This window comes from Euprymna scolopes, chromosome 16 (genome assembly GCF_053919585.1).
Source record: "Euprymna scolopes isolate OS-2025 chromosome 16, ASM5391958v1, whole genome shotgun sequence".
NCBI classification, from domain to species: domain Eukaryota; kingdom Metazoa; phylum Mollusca; class Cephalopoda; order Sepiida; family Sepiolidae; genus Euprymna; species Euprymna scolopes.
The window spans coordinates 126,857,072-126,879,391 of NC_136497.1; positions in this window are offsets into that span (position 1 = coordinate 126,857,072).

The window sequence follows — 22,320 nt, forward strand, 5'->3', positions numbered from 1 at the left end:
TTTTTATATATTATAAAGTTGCTATTTCCAAAATAAAAACAAAAGAAATCCGCATGACTTGGGTGCATTAGCTTGAATCGAAACAGAAATAAAAACGAGTGAAAAAATATATGCATATATATATATATATATATATATATATATATATATATATATATATATATACTAGCATTTCAGCCAAGCGTTGCCCGGGTGTTTGGAGGTGTATGCTGAGCAAAAAAAAAAAAAAGTGTAATTTTTTTTTTAATTTGACCCCTATTATGACCCCTTAAAATTTATAGTTTCGGGCTCAAATCACTTTATTAAGTTAGATCCAGGTTCACGGAACCTATATCTAAAATTTCAAGTGTCTAGACCCAAAATTGTCGAAGGATTTTGGTAGAGTTCTTAAAGGTCAAATCGTTGAAATTTGACCCCTTAACAGTCAAATTTCTGGCTGACACCCGTCACATCGATTTTCCCAAATCTCAGTTCCCGGTATTTCAAATTTCGAGTCTATAGACAAAAGTTGACAGAGTTATTGCGTAGGGAAATGTACACAGACAGACAGAGAGACAGACAGACACACAGCCAGACAGAGAGACAGACACGTTCACTTTTATATATATATATATATATATATATATATATATATATATATATATATACTTACATATATAAGTTGAGTTCCTTCAGCCATAATCGAAACTGAAGCAAAAACTTCTGAAGAAAATATACTGATATATATATATATATATATATATATATATATATATATATATATATATATATATATATATATATCAGTATATTTGGGCAGCATTTTTTCTTTTATGCAGGTTTCACTAAATAGCACAGGTAACTCTTGCTAGTTTTTCTTGTAATCCCCCTTTTCTCTTTGTCGAACCATTTTCCGAACGTTCTTTCCGAGTGAAAACAGAAATTTCCCATAATCGCGAACGTTTTCGACCTCCGTTGGTCATCCTCAGGCGAGTAGTAAAAAAATAAAAAATGAAATTGAAAAATGGAAGTAGCGAGATGAAATGAAAAGACGATTAAAAGATGATTAAAAGGCGATTAAAATCGCTTAAATCATTAAAATACTCAAAAGCACTTGAGCGCGCCCTCCGTTTCGATTTGAGTCTGGTTAATCGTTGGTTTGTTAATGTGGATTAACAATGCCTTAAAGATCGGGAGGCGCACCTCGCAATATGAGACAGTTAAAATGGCCGTGTTATTTATTAATATGTCTCTAAACTCATTTTTAGGGGTGTGGTGTATTATGAGGTGCTGATGGATTGGGCTATTTGGGGGAGACAGGTGACATGTAAAACGACGGGAGATGCTTGTTCGAGTCATGCCAATGTACGAATTATTTTTGGAGACGCAGGGACATTTAAAGATGTACACGGCATTTCTTGTTTTCAGCATACTGCCATCGGATGTAGGGTTATTTTTTTTTATTAATAATTGGCTAGTTTTAAACTTTTTGTAATAAATAATAAATCTTATTTTAGAGTTTTTTTGCTGTGGTCATAACATGTTTGTGTATAATATCTTTTATTATTTTTTCGTCTAATTTGTAATTCCCATGCATCTGGTTACAATAATATATGTCAATGTTATTATCGCTGCTATCGTGATTATTATTATTATTATTATTATTATTATTATTATTATTATTAATTGTAGTTAAAAAGTGTCTAATCTGCTGGTCAACTATGTAGCTTGGGAAGCCGTTATCAATTAAACTTTGTTTTACGTTCGAAAGTGATTTATAGAATATTTCCTTAGTGGAGGAATTACGTTTAGTTCTGTAGATGAGATTTTTTACGACAGCTATTTTGTATCTATCAGGGCATTCGCTTTTGTAATTAAGAAGACATGATTCCTTACTGGTAGGTTTTTTGTATAGGTGAGTAGTAAATTTATCGGTGTCGACTTTTATTTCTATATGGAGGAAGGGGATACTATTGTTTATATTTGTTTCGTGTGTGAAATTTAGTATGGAATTATTTTTAAGAGCGGTTTTAATGCTTATTAATTCGTCTAGGTTGTCCGTTAATAAGAGTATATCATCTACGTACCTGCCGTAGATAGATGGTTTTGCTATTATATTTAAAACTTTGGTTTCTAGGTTGGCCATGTAGAATTCGGAAAACAACGGGCCTAGAGCAGAACTTAAACGAGAAAACGGGAAAATGAAAAACAGAGGGAGGTTCATGGACCCCCCCCCCAAAAAAAAACAGCCAAGGAAACGATGTGGTAATTGCCGAAGAATTCGAAATAAAACGGAATTGAAGTGTCATAAGTTTTAATGCACAGTAAGGAAATTTAAAGTTTTTTGGTTTGTGTTTGTTTTTATTTGTAACCAATGTGAAAGTAATCGTGATGCCTTTCACCTTAATTGCAGTCCAGTTTTTATGAAAACCTTAATCGGCGCTCGTCCTTATTTGTCTCTTGTGAATGGTCATGGACGGTGTAAATGAGTGGTGGTGGAAGTATGATTGTTTAGAGAGAGATGCCTTTACTACTTCCATTGATCGTAACCGGATTTTGGCAGTGAAATCTCACCAGATATAATATAGGAAGCTCCGATCTGCGAGTTAGTGGATAGCTAATATCCCTATAACACACCTCAGATATCGTGATGCAGTTTGTGTATAGTACATCTGCATAAAATGTCTAGATTCTTAATCCTATTAAGGTCAAAGAAATCGGGAAAATGAGTTCATTTTATTTATATAGAAGAAGAAGAGAAGAAGATAGAAGAATAGATAGATAGAACAGACTAGATAGAAGAATAGATATAAAGATAGAAAGAAGAAGAAGGAGAAGAGAAGAAGACAAGTTTATAGATGATAGTTGCTAACGATTAGGCATCGTGGGAACGGAAGTGAAAATAACAGAAATGGTAAATAATGGCATATAGTAAAAAATATATGTACCGCAGACACTACAAATAGAACCATGTATTCAATATATGGAGTTAAATTTATACACCTTACTATGTCTGCTTGTGGTCCTGGATAATACCCTAAAACTATATCCGATGTTGAGGCCCCAGCTGGCGGGCTTTAGGGAGTGTGGATCCATCCCTTAATTGGCAATGTCTCCCAGGTCTACTCTGAGCGGACTGGTAGTACCTGGAAGAGTCCCAACTATGGGTTGAATAGAAACCGATTTGAATCCCCCCCCCCGATATATTCCATTAAAAATTGTTCTTAAAAATCACTGGATTTGCCATTAAATAACCTGAAAAGGGTTGATCTGCACAAAAAAAAAACAAATAATTGTTTATCTGTTTCTATATTTTACAAATCTATCTCTTCCAAAACTGATAGTCGCAGAGCAGCGCTAGGGGCCTTAAATGATCTGTATTTTTTTATGGACTGTTTTTTATGGGTCTTTAACTGGGTTAAATAGTTTGGAAGGATAGGCCCCAAATTGAAAAAAAATATCGTTATAAATTTAGTATGTTTATCCTAGTTTATTTTAATCAGTTCGAATATGTGTCACATTATACAGTGGTCACGGTGCCAGCTTTGAATGTCACTGTTTTGCTTTCGGTTTCGATTCTAGTTAATAGCACCCAAATATTTTATTTATTTTTTTTTTACTTTCGAAATAATGATCCCATAATAATATATAAGAAATCTGGAAAAAAATAAAATATCATATTTAAGCGTATTTTATGACAGAATAAAGGCGACTCCCCGCCAAGCTAGCAAAACCAGTAGGACCACTTTTGTTAATGTTGCCCAATTAATTAAATAATAAAAAACGTAGTTTTCAACTATCAAATAATCTTTCAAATTGAAAAAACCCAAATTTACACGAGATATTGTCTAGCGGGGCCTATCGTATCTAATTTTATCTTCGTAGTATGTTATCACCTTCTATCCTCCTTCTTAATAAATATTATATTCGGAGCGAATAATTTATAATCTCGAAAACATGACACACGTACGTACGAACGTTAAAGATAGTATGGTAGCGATATATAGATTATTTTACTGCTCTAACTTCTGCTTCAACCTTAAACCTAAGCGGACGGATGCTGAAAACAATGTTTGTACCTAAATAAAATCAAATCCCTTTTCTTATTTTAAAAATAAAAACACTGCCGTGCAAAATAAAGCTTACGTTTTTAATTTGCGAAAATGAGAGGAACTCCTATCAGAGAGTGTATTTCCCTTTCTCTATGTATGGTCCAATCAATCGAAATAATATTGTGATCGATGTAATTATGAGATGCGATCGAATTAATAAAATATGAAATGTAAACTTCTTTCAAACACACGCAGGCTTATAGAATTCCGTAAATCTGGACTGTTTTCCTCCTTGTTATCTGTACAAAAAAAAGAACAATACTTCCACTAATGTATAATTACTTATTTAGATATATTTATTTTTCTGTTTACTAGGATGCGTTTTTGTTGTCAGAGTTAGGGTATGTCATTTGTAGTTACATTCAATCATCAAGTGTTAGCAAGTTGTTGGAGAAAATTGCATTGATGCATAACATTAATAGGAGAAAATGTAGAGAAATGGGTATATGTTAAATTAAAAACTATCGTCATTCTTCTCAAATGGCCTTGGACCCACAGTAATTGATATCGCCTATCATTATATGACCTTTATGACCTAATATGTTACTAGCGTTTTTCATCTTCGTTATTTCTATCGAAGATGTTGCGCTGTTCAAATCTATGATAAAAGATTCACAGAAAAAAATCGTACATTTACTGATTTCTTTTTCTTTTTCTTTTTTTTTTGCGGTAATAGCATTTGCCGCCATAATCCGGGAACTTACTATTTCTGGAACACATTTCTGAAACACGTTTCTGGGTTTTGTTTCCATGCAGACTAAAAGCATTATTTAATATTTATATGAACATGTTTTAATATGATAGTAGTGGTCTTAATATATTAATAGAATTATTAATTTTCGATTCTCAAACTACCATATGCTTTATAATTAATCAGACTATGGGATTATTGTATTAAATCTCATCTGCGCCTAACTTCACATTTTCTCGACAGCATGGCATAAGTAAAAGTAAATAGGTTATCTTGACTAGTGTCTTACCACTAGGGCTAGGACAACAGCATATTCTTTTCATTGCTTTGACTTTCGAGTGTGTGTCCGTTGATATCTTATATGACTTTTTATAGAGTGACGTGGTTCTCTGTCGTATGTATACTCGAGAGTCTAAAAATAAAGGTATATGATGTTGTCATGCTACTTACCACATATACAAATTTAACAACTCAATCATAAGGATTAATTAAATGTATAGATTGAGATTTCAATAATCATTAAAAAAACTATGATGAGAATTACGTGTTGCGTATCCCTATCTACAACATTTCTCATGAAATGCATTGCTGAATAGGTTTACAAAGCATAGATTCGTCCCCAGTTCAAATACGGATCTGCAGTGTTAGCCGGAGTTCACAGAGTGCTATATGATCTTCTTGGGCGATTACAATATCGTGCCATCAGATGTATACTACATACTTCGACACTGCGTCTAGTGCAATACAGATTTGCTTGGATTAGATCTGCTTACTATTTGCAATAAAGCGAAATATACATCTGTTGAGTTAAGGTTATTGCGTCGTTCTTACCGCAACACCGTGCTTAAATATCGTCCTGTGTTACAGTTGAACAAACGAAACTTGCAACGATAGACATTCACATTAGACCAACTGCGTAATAAACTTGGTATTTCGTCAGTAATGTACTGTCGATTTCCTTTTGATTTGTGTTCTGTAGTCCTGAACGTGTTGCCTCAGAACTGTATGAAGAAACATGTATCATTGTCACATTATCAGATTTCTGTATTGGTTAACTATTTTGATGTTCTTAAGTTTTATTAGCTACGTAATCTCTATAATGCAAAGGGTTTTTTTTTAATGGTCATTGCTTAATAATGGTGCAAAAACAATAAAATGATTTTTACTCCAACCATATTACCTATTTGAAACAACAACGGACTGTTTTTTTTGTCTGTTTTTAAAAGTATCATTTACGAAATATAAAAAAGTAAAGAATAAACTCAGCTACTATTGTGGCGGGATTACCTGCGTTAACCACGAAGGAACTTATCCATATACAATAAATACCGGAGGTCAATGCCTTAATGAAAAATCGAAATCAGAAGCAGCAGAGCTACTTCGTCGCTGTTCGAACAATTCGTATTTTTTATGTTCTTATTAATATAATTTTATACTTTATTTCGGTGTTATGATTTCTTTTGTAGGACTTTAAAGGTAACAGGTAAAAAATCCATTCAATGATTAGAGTTAATTAAATAGTTGTGCATACAAAAATGAAAAATGGAACAGTTAATTTGCAGCATATGATTACGTTTGTGCAAAAATAATGTCATTTTTTTACGCATGTATATGTCTGATAAAAACAACATTATTTTTGCACCAACCTAATGTTTATACAGGAATAAATACACATAAAGACTCATAACCAAATTGTAGAGGAACAGCACAAGTTATGCAGCCAGATTTTCGTATATTACTTTAAGTTTTGCATGATGGTACAGTCAAGAAAATAGGGTGTACACAGTGGTTTCCAAAGCCTTTCGAAATAAGATACGGTTATGAATCTATCCGATCTCAAAAAATCCTTATACGGTGTAAAATTTAGTTTATGCATGAAATCCAAATAGGGGAGATATACCGTATTTTGGGGTAATTGCGCATAATCGGAGGGTAATTGTGTCAACTAAAACGGTGCATTTTTATATGCATAGTTTTCAAAACTTCACTCTAAGCTAGACGGCTCAATTACCTCGGACTTGGCGCAATCCCCCCCAACGTACGGTAACATATGAGCAATATTTATCATTGCAATTTATCTGATAAATATATAAAAAATATAAAGAAATTTAAAATAAAGAATAGAAGTTTGGAATCAAGTCTCCTCTTTGCTGTTATTTCAAATCATTTGAAATTATATTAGCAAGCATTTGTCTCTCGTTTCTCAAGGCCAGGGGTATGGGAAATACACACACACACACATACACACACACACACACACACATATATATATATATATATATATATATATATATATATATATATATATATGTATGATTTTAGTGGCTAGGGTTAGGGTTCTGGGAATCAATATATAGACTCATATATTCAAGTTAAGAATTTCTTGTTTGAAAAAGGTATATATAGAAGGGAGTTATGTAAATTTCCTTAATTCATGGGTTTTCAATAATGGCTTATATCATCAGAGGAAATAAAATGCGGTTAGATATCCGCAATACACAGATATGTTGAATAAAATTACATCTAACACGCATAGGGCTATGATTCCTGGCAGTTATGGCCCTCCAAATCATGACGTATATTTCTGTCAATCTATTTTTGTTATGTATTATTATTATATAGTTTTGGTAATATTATTTTTGTTTACTAGATTACTGTGCTTGCAAGTCTACAACTAGAAGAATAAAAAAAAAATGTCGGTTAGAATTTTTACCCCCGACGTGAATCTTCTTACGAGAAAAATATAATCGCGTGCCTCTTACAGCGATTTTCACGGTTAGGTTATTAAACCTAGACAATGTTAATGTTCCTATTCCTTATAGCCCAAGAATAATTAGTCTAAAACATAGTGTTATGTTTATTTTTACGTTTTTTTTTCGAGTAATTCGTCTCATTTTGCTGATGCAACTCGCACTAGTGAACAGTATAATCACACGGTTGACAGATGAAAGGCGAATCCTCATTCTGAAATTCTATACCAACGCTTTTATTACACCAGAGGTTTGTTTGCATTTCTACAGAATCCGAGATGGAGAGATGAAGAGAGAGAATCATGTTGTGGAATTTTTTTTTCCTTTTTGCTCAGGTCAACCGATGCCATCTTCAATTAATGAGAATTAGATCCGAGAGATAATTACAAGAAATGCGGTTTATTCTTTATTTTGTTTGTAAACTGATAACTCAGCAGGATAACGTTGGAAGCAATGATGTTCGTCAGGAAAATAAGAAAATAAGGACACACTTCTGTTCATAGTTGCGTATATTTGTAGTAAATACTTGGATAATAAACCAGAGTGTAGTTGCTGGAGTGGAGGCGACACTTCTACCGTCCAAAGCAAATCATAGCTTTATACGGATACACACACACATATATATATATATATATATATATATATATATATATATATATATATATATATATATATATATATATACGTATATAGCTATGATTTGCTTTGCACAGGTCATCAGTGCGACTATATATATATATATATATATATATATATATATATATATATATATATGTATATATATAAACTATCCATAAATGTGTAATCACCTTTTTCTTTTTCTTTTTCTTTACCATATTCCCTCTGCTATACTTGTTTTGTTTTCAAGAAAGATCTTTGCCTTATTTGTTGTTTCATCAAATACTTCTGCATGTAAAATCCGATCCTGCATTTTGCTAATTCCTACCCTCTGATGAGAAGGATGGTATTTCTTCGAAACTCCGCGGATTAAGGACTATCCATTTATCTAGTGTTTCCTTTTCAGATATAATATGTTTTTAACTCATTTCAAAGTATTTTTAACATATTTCATTAACTGTTTGCTCATATATATATATATATATATTCGCACTGATGACCTGTGATACAGCGAAACAGTACTGTATGTAGATGACAATATATATACACACACACACACACACATATATATATATATATATATATATATATATATATATATATATATATATATAATAAAATTTTAAAAAGATGTAATTTTTTACCTGATATAAGCAATGGTAAACTGCAATCTAATATAAATACCAGTATTTATTAGTCCTCGCGCGAAAGCGCAGGACACAAAATGTTTTAAATAATAATAATAATAATAATAATAATAATAATAATAATAATAATAATAATAGAATAACAATAACAAAGTCTTTCGCTGGCGAGGACTACTATTGAGCGTAACCAGTTATATAATCCTTTTGAAATTTTCATGTCTATTTTTCTCGTTATCTACTGAATATTTTTAAGGAAACCGATATGAAATATTTTCCTTATCAAATTGTAAAGGTTTTTCTATTCTGAAAGAAGTTTTAAAACATTTAATCTAAAAAAGTTATTTTAAAGTTTTTGTTCAAAATAATCAGATTTTCTCATTATTCAGGCATGTATGACAAAGAGGGAGTTGCAAAACGAGTTGTGGTGTGAGGAGAAATAGAAACTGAAACAGAGAGAATGGTCAGACCTGTAATAATACAAAGAGAGAGTTGCAAAAATGAGTTGGGGTGTGAGGAGTAATACAAACTGAAATAGAGAGTAGGAGAGTTTTTATAAATGCATGCAAAACCACATTCATTTTGTAAAAATCCAAACTAATAAATTAAAAAATATATAATCTAAAAAGATACGATACTAGATAGAAAAGCATTTCATCCAAGGCATGTTAAAATAAAGGTACAAGATTCAATTTGAAATTTATTTATCTTCAAAGTGCACTTTCATACATTTTATAAAGAAAGTCATTACATTTTTATACCTTACTTTGTAAAATTTATAAAAGTGCAATTTGAAGATAAATAAATTTCAAATTGAATTTTGTACCTTTATTTTTAAAGCCTAAAGTAAAAACATTTTGTTTAACAATTTTCATGCCTTGGATGAAATGCTTTTCTATCTTGTATATAAATAGTTTAACCTCAACCGAATAAAATAGCTCAACACACAATAGAGAGTATTGAGTCAAACAATAAATTCTGATTGTAAATTTCAACTCAGTTTTATTTGACTTTCTCTTATATATATATATATATATACATATATATATATACATATATATGTATACACATACATATTTATGTATATACAACTATAGAAACAAATGTCTATATATATATATATATATATATATATATATATACATACACATACATGATGATGATGATTGCAACGTCTTGTCAGACGAGTGCCACTCCCTCAGAAATTTAAAATCCATGAGCCCAAATGCCCGAGGGAGTATCTATACAAAGATGATGTTACAGAGTCTTAGCTTTCTACGACAGCTAAGTCTCTCTCTCGGTTCAAAATGTTGAGATCCATCAACAAGCAAGAGCAAGATAGCCAGCAACAAATTAAACTGCAGACCAGCTTAATGCGGGTACTGGTCTCCCGCTCTGTTATTTTAATCAGAGATTTGCTTCTCCTAGACACATACATACATACATACATACATACATACATACATACCTCTGGAACTACCGACTCTCAACGCGATGGGTCTAGATTTAATCTTTGGATAGGGGAAGGGGCTAGTGTAGCCGTGCTGATGAGTTTAATACAACGAAACAGTACTGTATGTGGATGAGTATATATTTTAACCCCCCTCCTCTTTGGGTATGGCACTGTCGGAAATGATCTTACCCGCTACTTTATTGGCTGTAAATGAGAGGCTTTCTCATTTTTTTTTTAATTAAAAAAAAAACAAGCGGTTGACGAAAATGTACTTGAAAACGAGATTTGTTGAGGTTATTTGCGGGCACCGTTTGCGTGGGTCGATGGTTCTGTGTTTAATCCTTGGCTAGGGAAAGGTAGTAGTTTTGCCACCCCGATAAGGTTTGATACAACGAAACAGTACCGGATGTGGACGACTATATATATATATATATATATATATATATATATATATATATATATATATATATATATATATAGGGTGTCCATAAAATCCGTGTGCTCCTTAAAATATTTATAATTTTATTTGTGATTGCCATAGAAATAACATGTAAAAAGACTATGATTTTGGAACAATTCATTTTAAAAATGCAGACGGACTTTATGGACACCCATGATATATATAAACTAATACCTTAGTAGATGGAACATAGTACTTCCGTACGTACGCACGTGCTTGTGTCACGGCTTCTGGATAGATTATTCGATCGGGAGATCCTATTTATTAAAAAAGGGATAGAATGTGATAAGCTATAAGGAACAATCAATTTGTTTTGTATAGATACGCTAATGTAATGTTCATACCATGTTATCATCTTCTATCTTCCTTTTTAATAAATAGGATCTCCCGATCACTGAAGACACAATTAAAATTTAAACAAAAATAATGGTGTCGCTTTGTCACAGTAAATGAAACTAACATATTTTTTCTGGTCTCCTGGTAGATCTAAGGATAGTATCTGTTCTGTCTAAAGATAATATAATGATATTTTGGGGTTTCCGTTTGCGTCCATGCAATAGATATCACACACACACACACACACACACACACATCTATAAGGGCATTGGAGGTTATCCGTAATGACCAGATATATCATGACAGTAGATTAACCAGATTACGTAGATTAATATTTTTACAGCTTGACCAAACGTTTACAATAATACGTAAGGTTTTTCATTCATGTTGAACATCCAAATGATACCCAAAAGCTATATATTATATATAAAAGATGCCGATTTTGGAATTTCTAAACTTCCCGTTAGATTTAACTATTAGAGTAATGTTTATTAATTATATAAACGTTCCTCAGTAGTGAGGTGGTACTATCTTTTTTGTTACTTATAGTTCAGAGATATGAGATGAGGGTTGCACAAGAATTATTTTGTCCACACTCCCACTTCAGGCAAGCAACGATTTGATTTTATTCAACATATTATTATTAAAAAAAACATGCAGGAGTTTATGTTCAACTTTAACGCAGGGTTGAAAAATAGAAAGAAAGAGGAAAGAAACGTGAAGAAACTTCGAGAAGAAACGAATGGAAACAGCAGAGATAAATGAAAAGATGAAGAATAAGAAGATTCAGAAGGAGACAAAAAATAAATAAAGAAGATGAAGAAGAAAATGGTATAGCAGGCAGATAATGGTTAATTGTAGAAGGAAAATGTTTTAGATGAAACAATAAAGATTCAGATAGGGATAAAACAGAAAAAAAGGAAAAAAAAGAAGAAAGAGAAAAAAGAAAAGAAAGGAAAAAAGAAGAAAGAGAAAAAAGAAAAAAAAAGGAAAAAAGAGAAACAAAGCAAAGAAAGGATGAGTTAGAAGTAAAAACCGAGCATACAAAGAATAGACACAAAACGAGAAAACGCAAAACAACGAAAACCCTCGAACTACAACAAAATGCTTGGGTGAAAGCACTTTGTGAACTTGACATTTACGCATTTCGTAAAAGAAGACGACAACAAATCATCATTTTGAAAAAAAAACTGTTGACAAGTAACACGTGAGATGAACAAGAACACTACTAACTGAAATAAAACACTTACACCAAATCTGTTACCAAAGTCGCTGAAAAAAACTAGTTGACTCATTCTACCGCTCCAAAAGGCATCTCACCCACGACGTAATCCTTTACCTATGCAAGACACAAATACGTACATTAATGTGGTACTATTGCGACAGTTGGGGTAAAACTGATCGGTGCAACTTACTTTGCCTTGACAGAGTTCAAAAACCAGCTATCAAACCACCTAATAGGTGACGACCTTTTTCACCTCCCTGCGACCTCTTTTCCACAGAAGAGACGTTGCAAATTCGGATGTGCTCTTTCATTTTTATTCACAGCAAGTGCTCGTCTAAGGTTCAATCTAGTGTTCCTCCTGCAAAACCTTCCCAACAAACATTCGTGTAGCTACAACTTCTGACAATAGTTTTCTCTACCCTCTAACGTTCAAAATCCAAACGCTAATTTCATGAACAAATATTATTTCCTAGAACTGCCAGTCTATGGAACTCTGTGTCGCTGAACAACTTTCCAGTAAACTACAACATGATCGTGTAAATCCGATGCGAACAACTTCTTGTGTAGTCATCGCTTAAATAATCAAATTGTACTCAATTACCCCAACTAGCAGTCACTATGGGCTTGTCTCAGCGACAACCGTACACTCATACACCTTTACCTGCAAGTGTTCTTCGGTTCTTTACATGTGGTTATTTCCTAGAAAAAAGTAAAAGAAACCAAATAAAATTTCAGACAGTTGATAAAAATTGAATAAATATCTTAATAGTACTCTATAGATACTTGCTTGTTTTAACAAAAGACTGTCACAGAAAAAACTACTGATATAAAAATGCATTATACTGACCGATTCTATGTATTAGAAAGAGAATAAAAAGCATGTGTTAGGACAGAATATAAACTACAAAATGCGTTGTGTATATATATATATATATATATATATATATATATATATATATATATATATATATATATATATATATATATATATATATATTGGCGGGTAGGTAGATAAAAAGACAGAGAGACAAGAAAAAGAGAAAGAAATGTTTAATAATATTTGATGTGCTCTGTCAGGATTACTTAACAGCAAGCCATCCTTTCGACGCAGGTGTGTCTGTCACCTCATCTACTCCTGCTGCCACTCAACTTCGAAAGAAACTGTCAGTTGAGCACGCTCTCTTCTTAGGTCATTTGCTTCTATGTCAAGTTGACATGATCATTTATAAAACCGAATTATTGGACCGTACGTAAGAACACGCTCGATTTAGAAAAAGCTATTTCCAAAAAAAAAAAAAAAAAAAAAATGCCAATGCATCTCACGATGAAAAGGTTTCTGGAAGTTAGAAGCGAGTAAAACATGTGTTATTACGTAATTGATTATAACGCCAGAAGAAATAAGTTAAAGGCTGGACAAATTGAACATTTTTTTTGTAAAGAAAAAACAATCTACTTTATTCGTCAACATAGACTCATTCTATCGTGATAAACTGATTTCAGCGCTCGTCCAGTGTTATGCACGATAACGTAGACAAACCTCTATGCAAACGTTATGGCATATTATATTTTAGGGTAAGGACTTTATATAATGTATGATTTTATGCGGAATTATTTCATCTATCGCAGCACATCAAAGATCCTAAACGACCAAGCTCTCTTTGGTTCTCTCTCCTCTGATCTTGAGCACGTGGTACAAGGAGGAAAATAGTGGGGGGTTAGCTTTAATGTATCTAAAACTAAACTTTTATCTTTCTATCATCAACGCTCTGATCCCCGTCTGGCATCAATTCAAATGAATGTATCTCGTCTTGTGAGGCTCAATATTTTGTACAAGTTTCGGCGCTTGACCTTTACTCCTGATCTGAAATGGATTACGTACACGTAAACAATTGCCAATGTTGCTGGAAAAATGGTGGGATCCGTCCATCAATCCAGTAGATATCTCACTGCTGATGCAATTCTCAACCTATAATAGGGCCAGGTAGTCCTATGATTGAGTATTGTCACATATGGATAGGGGCTGCTGGAAAGATGTTATCCTGCCGTGACTGAGTTTAAATTATATCTTGTTGCCTAGTGAGGGATGCGCTTTTCTTCTCCCTTAAACCTCTTTCTCACGGAAGTGATGTTGCGAGCATGTCGCAGTTTTATTGTTATTTTCATTGCAAGTGCTCGTCTGAGCCCCACTCTCTGGTCTTCCTATGACCAAGCTTTCACGGAAAACACTTGTCGAGCTTAAATACTATCAATCATTTCTCCCACTCTTTATCTGTGTCTAAAACTAAACGTAGATTCCACGAAAAAAAGCTTCTTTATTAGAACTGCCCACCTGTGGAACTCTCTTCCCTTTTCTTGCTTTCCAGCTGACGATAATTTGGTGGTCTTCAAGTCTACCGTAAACAAGTTCTTGACGAGACGTTTTCTTTAAGTAATCCAATTGACCAAATTTACACTACTATAACAATAAAACTACGACATGCTCGCAACATTGCTATGATATTGTCCCATTGACTACTGTACACCCTTGAACCCTTATCATCAAGTAGCCTGTAGGCGTTGATAAGGGTTGACCGTATCTAAAAAAAAAACGTCATTGGCCTATTCGTGTAATTGTACTTTATCTGCGCTAATATAAAGCTATTGCATATAATATTCTTTTGCGACCTTTTTGTGTATGTATGTCTTGTATATATATACGTGACTAAATTATTGTATTGTCTAGATGTATAAATAATAATGTCTTTTATATAACTAATGCGTAAATAGTGAGTGTAGAAATATTCATTGTGCCTTGCCTGTATATAATCGTCGTTGTATGTGAGAGCGCTTCTTCACAAATACACGAAATTAACACACGTGACACATGACTTTCATAGAACACTTTTTTACAATCAAACGTAATAGTATGCCTGCTCATCTCAGGCCAAGAGAATCACAAACTCTGAAAAAAATGCAATAACAACAAGATTTATTCACGTGGGTGTTATTCGTTTATGGATTCCCATTTTGGATTTTTTCTCATGCTGAGTCTTGCTACCTGTCTCTATTTACTTTGCCTCCCCACGAAGGCAAAGTTAGACACCAGGGCAGTTTTTATGTGGGGGGAAAAGGAATGGAAAAACGGACAAAAATTAAAAATTGTCTCTGCCGTAAAGGATTCCTCCTCTGCTAACTGAGAACAAAAAAAAATGATTGTATTATCATAACATATACTGCACTTTGATATTGACCCGAAAGTCAAGTTTGGCCAAAAAGCCTCATGTTTATTTTTTCCTGTCTACTTCCGACAGATTCGCCCGTACGTCTGATCGCTAACGAGTTTGTAGCCAACTCATTAGATTAATCTTTGCTAAATTATTACGCCAGTAAAACCGACCACTTGTTCAATGACAAAAAAGAGGTGACCTCCTTGGGCGCGAATTTTCAAATCCAACTTTTCCAACCCTTTGTTACATAATCTTGACGTGAAAGTGGTCTGCATTTGATGTAACCTCGTTTTCAAATATCATTAGAATAATATACCATCATTGCTGTAATGGTTTGAAAAGGAAACTCTTTGTATTTTCGACGAGCGCCGGTTTACAGATGAAAGACATCAGCTAAACATTACACAAAAAAATCATTCAAAAGAATCATCCCCCCCAAAGAAAAGAAACAGTTTTAAATAGCATTTACTTTCACAAACGCCGATTATTATTATTTCCATTATTCAGGCTAACGTTCTCATCTTGCATGGTTTTAGGAAAACGCTTTAGTCGATATAGCCTCAAACCTATTCATGTGTTGTTTGCCGAATGAGGGAAATTTTAAATCGACCAAAAATATCTGAGCAAGTTTGAACGGAGAAATTTACTCAATCCATGGTCGTTGTTTGCTCTGGTTCCATCAGTATTGATCGAGTAAAATCTAAATTAATGGCAAATTGTAATCATTTGTATCGATGTTATTGAAAATTGAACCTTCAAAGCCTAGAGGTGTGTCACTAAAACTGATCATTACTATTTACGAGGTACGGGAGATTCTGTCCCTCTTCACAACAGCATGTAACGTAGTCTAGATGTTGTATTGACGGATTATCAGACAGAGAGGTGTGAAATAAATTGTAGTTATTATAGAAGAAGAATATTCTTCATACTTTTTCTTTCTCCAGAGTTCTTCGGTCTTCACTGCTGGGCTCTGGGATTAAAGATAAACGATTATAGACATCTGGATGTCCTTCTGTTATGAACCACAACACAACGACTTTTTATTTCACAAAATATAAATTTATTTCAGGCTGTCTTAATTGGTCTTAACCAGGAGCCTGCTTACTTGTCTATCTGCTTGTTCCTTTCTATCCCCGCTTCCCGGACTTGGAATAAGTCTGTTCATTTTGGTGACAAAACTCAAAACTCCCCTCTAGTTCTCTTGACCTCTAGACTTATCAGTTCCTTTAAATCATCATCAAAAGCACACGACACCTAACGTGTGACCTCTGTCATTGCGCAACTGTTGAAGGTTGTTTTTCTTATATTTAACTTAGCTAATTTCTAGATAGAACCCAATTTTACATTCCAAACCAAGAAATAACTTTCAATATACTATCCAATATATTAACAATATTACTGGACAGATAGATAAATAGATACATCGATAATAACTAATTTAGCCCGGCTATTATATATCACAGTCTTTCTGAAAAATTTTCTGTAACATTGTAACTAATCCAATACTTGGCGTGCAGAGACTGTCGCAAATGAACAAAAACGAAAGTAAATTTTAGTCAGCTGTTTTTGTTGAAATAAAAATCATTTATTTATGGTGCTTTCCAAGCCGCGCGTGCTTATTCGTTTTACATGTCTATTCGTTTGTTATGTGGTTAACGAACTTTTGCCGTGTCCATGGAAAGTGAGTACTTTGCTTGGGGGGTCAAATTATGTCTCTAATTTTGAGACACGTAAACTCAATTCCAAGGGGGTAGAAAACCTTAAACCCACCCATTCAACTTGACTCTATGTACAGACAACCGAGAACGGATCACAACAAAAACTTCCTCCTGGTCAGTAATTTTTAGAGCTTTCGCTGCAACTTTTCAATTTCATAATTCAATATGTTTTGATAACTTTTATCAAAACATAGCTTCACATCTCATTTATTGTTTACCTCGCCAGTAAGATAGATACCTATATCGAGATAGATACACATAGATATATAGGTAGATCGACAGTCAGACAAACAGCAGATAACTTCTCCTGTTCCACAATTATATAACCTTACCTTAAACATAAGTGTGTCACGGTTTCCAGATTATAAATCATCCAATCGGCAGACTCTATTAATATGAAAGTAGTATAGAGGGTTATAAAGTACAATGAACAGTAAATAAGTGTATACATACGCTAATTAAACGCTCGTAGTATGCTATCAGCTTCAATACTCCTTTTTTAATAATAGGGCCTCCCAATCACTGAAGAAAAAGTGTAAAGAATCATGTCGCTTTTTGGGCGCACGTACACACTAAGATATGCTGTCCTGGTCCTTTAGCATGGATCCAAGGTAGTACCTGCTCTGTCTTAAGATGGTAGTATGATAGCGTTTGATTTCCGTTAGCGTCGGGCGTCTATTCAATGGAAATATGTCACAGACTTCTATAAGGATATTGGAGATAAGCTGTACTAATAAATATTCTGTATTCTGACACTACATTAATCAAATTACTTAGATAATTCTATATAATTATGAAACTCAAATGAGCTTGTAACGAGTGATGCAACCCACTGCCCGGTTTATGACATCCGGTTGCGCATGCGCGCATAAACATAAACGCATAACAACGTAAACAAATAAACACAAATCGCTTCTTTTGCAGATTTTGACCTGCTCACTGAAATATTAACGTTATTATTTCGAAATTATTATTTAACATTGGATGAGTGGGGGTGTTTTACAGCTATTTTTTATTACAATTATACTGTCGCTATTTTCTTACAACTAAACAACTTTAACCCGTTAACAAACATAAGAACAATTGTAGTAAAGCCAAGACTACTACTACTACTACTACTACTACTACTACTACTACTACTACTACTATTTTCTATCGCCTCTTTTTCTTCCTTCCTTCGTTCCTTCCTTCTTTTTTATTTTTTGTTTACATTTCTAGATACAAAATAATTGTGAACGGTGAATTTGTTGACACATTTACTAATCTGTTTCAATATTAGTTTTATTTTATTTTATTTATATAGGTTTTATTTTTTTGCTTCAGGTTTTATTAATTTTTTTTTTTTTTAGATTTTAAGTTTCTATAACTTGGTTGACGGATTCTAGTATGCGGTTGTCATTCTTATATTTCTCATCGGTCGGTTTATGCGCATTTTTGCGGCTAAATGACTTTCGTCGGCGTTTAATTCGTAGGAAAATCATGTTTAATTTTCAATTTTTGAGCGATTATTCGGAAGAAACGGATACTTTAAACGAATAAGGCGGATTTGTTTTTCATGTTTAGTGATCCGTCCCTGATTTTTCATTTTAATATACTTTCATAGAAATGTTTCTTTTATGTCACTAAAAAACTATTTCCTTTACGTCACAAGTGTCACGCTCATACATGGATTCCATAGCTAATATAACATACTGACCAAACGGGTCACAGGTAGTCTAGTACTTTTATAGTTTTAACAAAAAGGCTACAATAATATTGCAGGGTATTCATGCACGATGAACATTCACAAAATGTCAGTCAGCAATAAATTACATACGAAGGATGCGGCTGTGAAATTTCCACAGGTCCTGCTAGTATTTACCAACATACTGATCATCGCTAATCGCTTGGGGCGCTTTATACCATAGAATGTCGATTGACTGTCCATGCAGTTTTCATGTTTCATAACGTTCTTCTTATCGGGGGCGTGTTTTCAAATCTAATTTTTTCAACCATGTGCCACATTATCTCGACGCAAGAGAAAGGAGATATACACGACCCTTATCACCGTTACGCTAAAGGGTCTTGCGGCAAACTATGCTGTAAACGTTTGTCCCATTGATACAGATAATAAAAATTATATTTGATTGGTGCAAAATAATGTCGTTTTTTTAATGTTCATCTATATATACAGAATACATTATTTTTGCACCAACGTAAAAACAATCATGTAAAAAAAAATATAGAAATATAAGACCCTTTTAATATTTAGAGGAATAAAACACTTTATTATAGAACTAAAATGCTAAATGTAGATTCTTATTTCTGTGCCTCGATTAGCAGAGTCTAGTTAAACACCTGATGATGAAAGTACAGTTCGTTTAAAAGAGCAGCAATCAATTGGGCCAAAAATTAAAATCGCTTGGCTCTAGAAAAATTTCTCCATTCACTTTACGAGAACAGAAAATAAGTTTAATATCTACGAAATAGAACTTCATGTGATTTGAGTTTGTTCCTTATGAACTCGAAAATGGCTGAACGATGTTTATATCATTTTATGAAGATGTTACTTTATGTGCTAAGTATCGAAAATCGATTGAAAAATATGATAAACGAAGCACCAGGCGATTATGATCAATGTTAACATCTTACACCGAAAGTCCATTTGAGAAGTTTTATTACTACAAAAGCGAAACGACCGACATCAAAAATCGAAAGAATGCTTTTTTTTTAATGTTTCTGTTTAAGTCCAGTCACACAATGATAGTGGACTTTCCCAATTTAAACTTAAATTCAAACTATTATCACTGCACAAGCAGTAAGGCCAGGCATATAAAATAAACAGTAGGTTCTTTAATATGGCAGTCCTGCCGCTGAAATTAATGCTTTCTACTTCGAGCATAATCGAATCATGACACTAGAATTTTGCATTTTAAACTTTATTTCAAGCTGTTATATATAAAAATAATTTTATAAATCAAGAGTAAGTTCTATACAGTACAATGTAGACTTTTTTGTATATAGAAATCACCATTTATAAAGACCCGGGGCCACTCGAGCATGAGGGTTAATGTGTATACAATAGTCAATGTGGTTGTAGCGTTTTTAACATAGGTAGTGGGATTTTTGTAAGTTGGATTACATAGGAGGACGGTTTATAAAGAATTTGTTTACATTGAACTTGCATACAATCACATTGTAGTTACCTGGGAAGCAGGGCAACGGAAGATAGTTCCGCAGGCGTTCAGTTCTAATAAAGAAGCTCTGCTTATGTAATCGACATTTAGGTTTAGGCACAGATAAAGCGTGTGGGAAACTATTGTTAGTGGTTCGAGTTTGGCGTGAGGGCACCATAGATTGAAGCGCAGGCGAGCACCTGCCATGGAAATAACGCTAAAGCAGAGACAGGCTCGCAACGTATCTTCTGTGGGAAAAAGGTTGCATGGAAGAGAAAAGAACATCTTTCCACTAAGCTAGGAAGTCTGTTTTGAACCTTGTCAAGGCAGGATAAGCTGCTTCTAGCAGCTCCAGCCCAGATGTGGCAATAGTACTCCATCATTGGGCATACCTGGCTTTTATACTGGTAGAGAATTACATCAGGGGTGAGATATCTACTGGAGCGGTAGAAGGATACTACCATTTTCCAAGCGACCTTGGCAACGGATTTGATATATGTGTTTCATTTCATATCGGACGTAAAGCTCAAGCCCAGAAGCTTATCAAAACAGAGAGCCTCCCCAAGAGAAGAGCCGTTCATTTCAATTGATGCCAGATGGGTATCAGAGAGTTGATGATATAAGTATAAAGGCTAACTCTTACATGCGTTAAAAGTAACCAGCCACCTCTCTCCCCATTGTACCATGCACTCAAGATCAGAGGAGAGGAGAGAGTATCAGAGAGACCTTGATCGTTTACGATATTTAATGTGCTACAATCTATTTTGGAAGCTTCCATCTGGTGCACTGCGATTGATCCCCCATTAAAGCCGGAAATCAATCAATTTTATTTAAAAAATGGTCGATTTCATCAATTTCGATGACAATAAAAATGTGGGAGTGCGACTCATCCGTTAAGCATCATCAATCCCGGGCAACATCAGGTCTCTATATTAGAATGATTATATATGCTACACTTTGCTTGAATTCACGGGCATCCCATTTAAAAATGCTATCGCTAAACGCACGTATTGAACAAAGCGCATCTTGTTTCTTCTACAACGTAGTTTCGGTTCAAGATGCACAGCAGCTTACATATATTGTAAAATGATAAATGCGTTTGTTTCTTTTTGTGACTGCTGAACGCATCGTTTTCTCACAAGGAATTATTAAATAATGCTTAATGCCCATGAGGTGATCTCCTTTATTAAAACCATATGCGAGTTGAATGTTGGATTCCTTGGTGTATCTTTCGTCAAGATGTTTATTAAAAATGTCCGTTTGCTTATCCCCTTGAGGCGAACAATAATTGAAAGGCTGATGATAGTTTTTATCTAAGTTTTGTTTTCTTTGTTGCTTTACATATTGCCTGACTGTAATAGGTTTGGTCTCTGCGTCGTCGAATCCGCAACGCCTCAGTTTGGAATAGCCGTTTTATGAAATAAGATCGACTCTTTTCAACACTGTTTGGTTTTCCCGTTGTTATTTAAAAATTTAAATATAAATCAAACTTGTTTGTCTCATTAAAATAGATCAAGCCAATACGTGAAACTATTTGATGTAAGTATATAACATAAATGAAATATAATCATTGCAAATTAATGGAATACTTATGGGCGTTCGTCTTAAGAAGATGAAGGTGTATGTCGGAGAAAAATATCATTTACAACTGATATTACCTCGCACTTTTATCTGTTACACCATATGTATTTGACGAATTTTATGCCCCCCCATATTCTTATATATTTTAACATTTGTTCTGTGGAGATTATTCAATTTTGCAGTTTTACTCTTAACTCATTTATTGTTAGTAGCCGGACCCGTGGAAATTTCACAGGGGACTCATTCATATGTAATATATTGATGTTGGCATTTTCTAGACATCCAACGTAAATGGAGTCGCTCTGATATTATTAAAGCTCTTTTGTAAAAGCTGCAAAAGTGTTTATCTAAGCTAGCGAGGGCGGTTAGCGTAGCCCGATCGTTAAGCACGG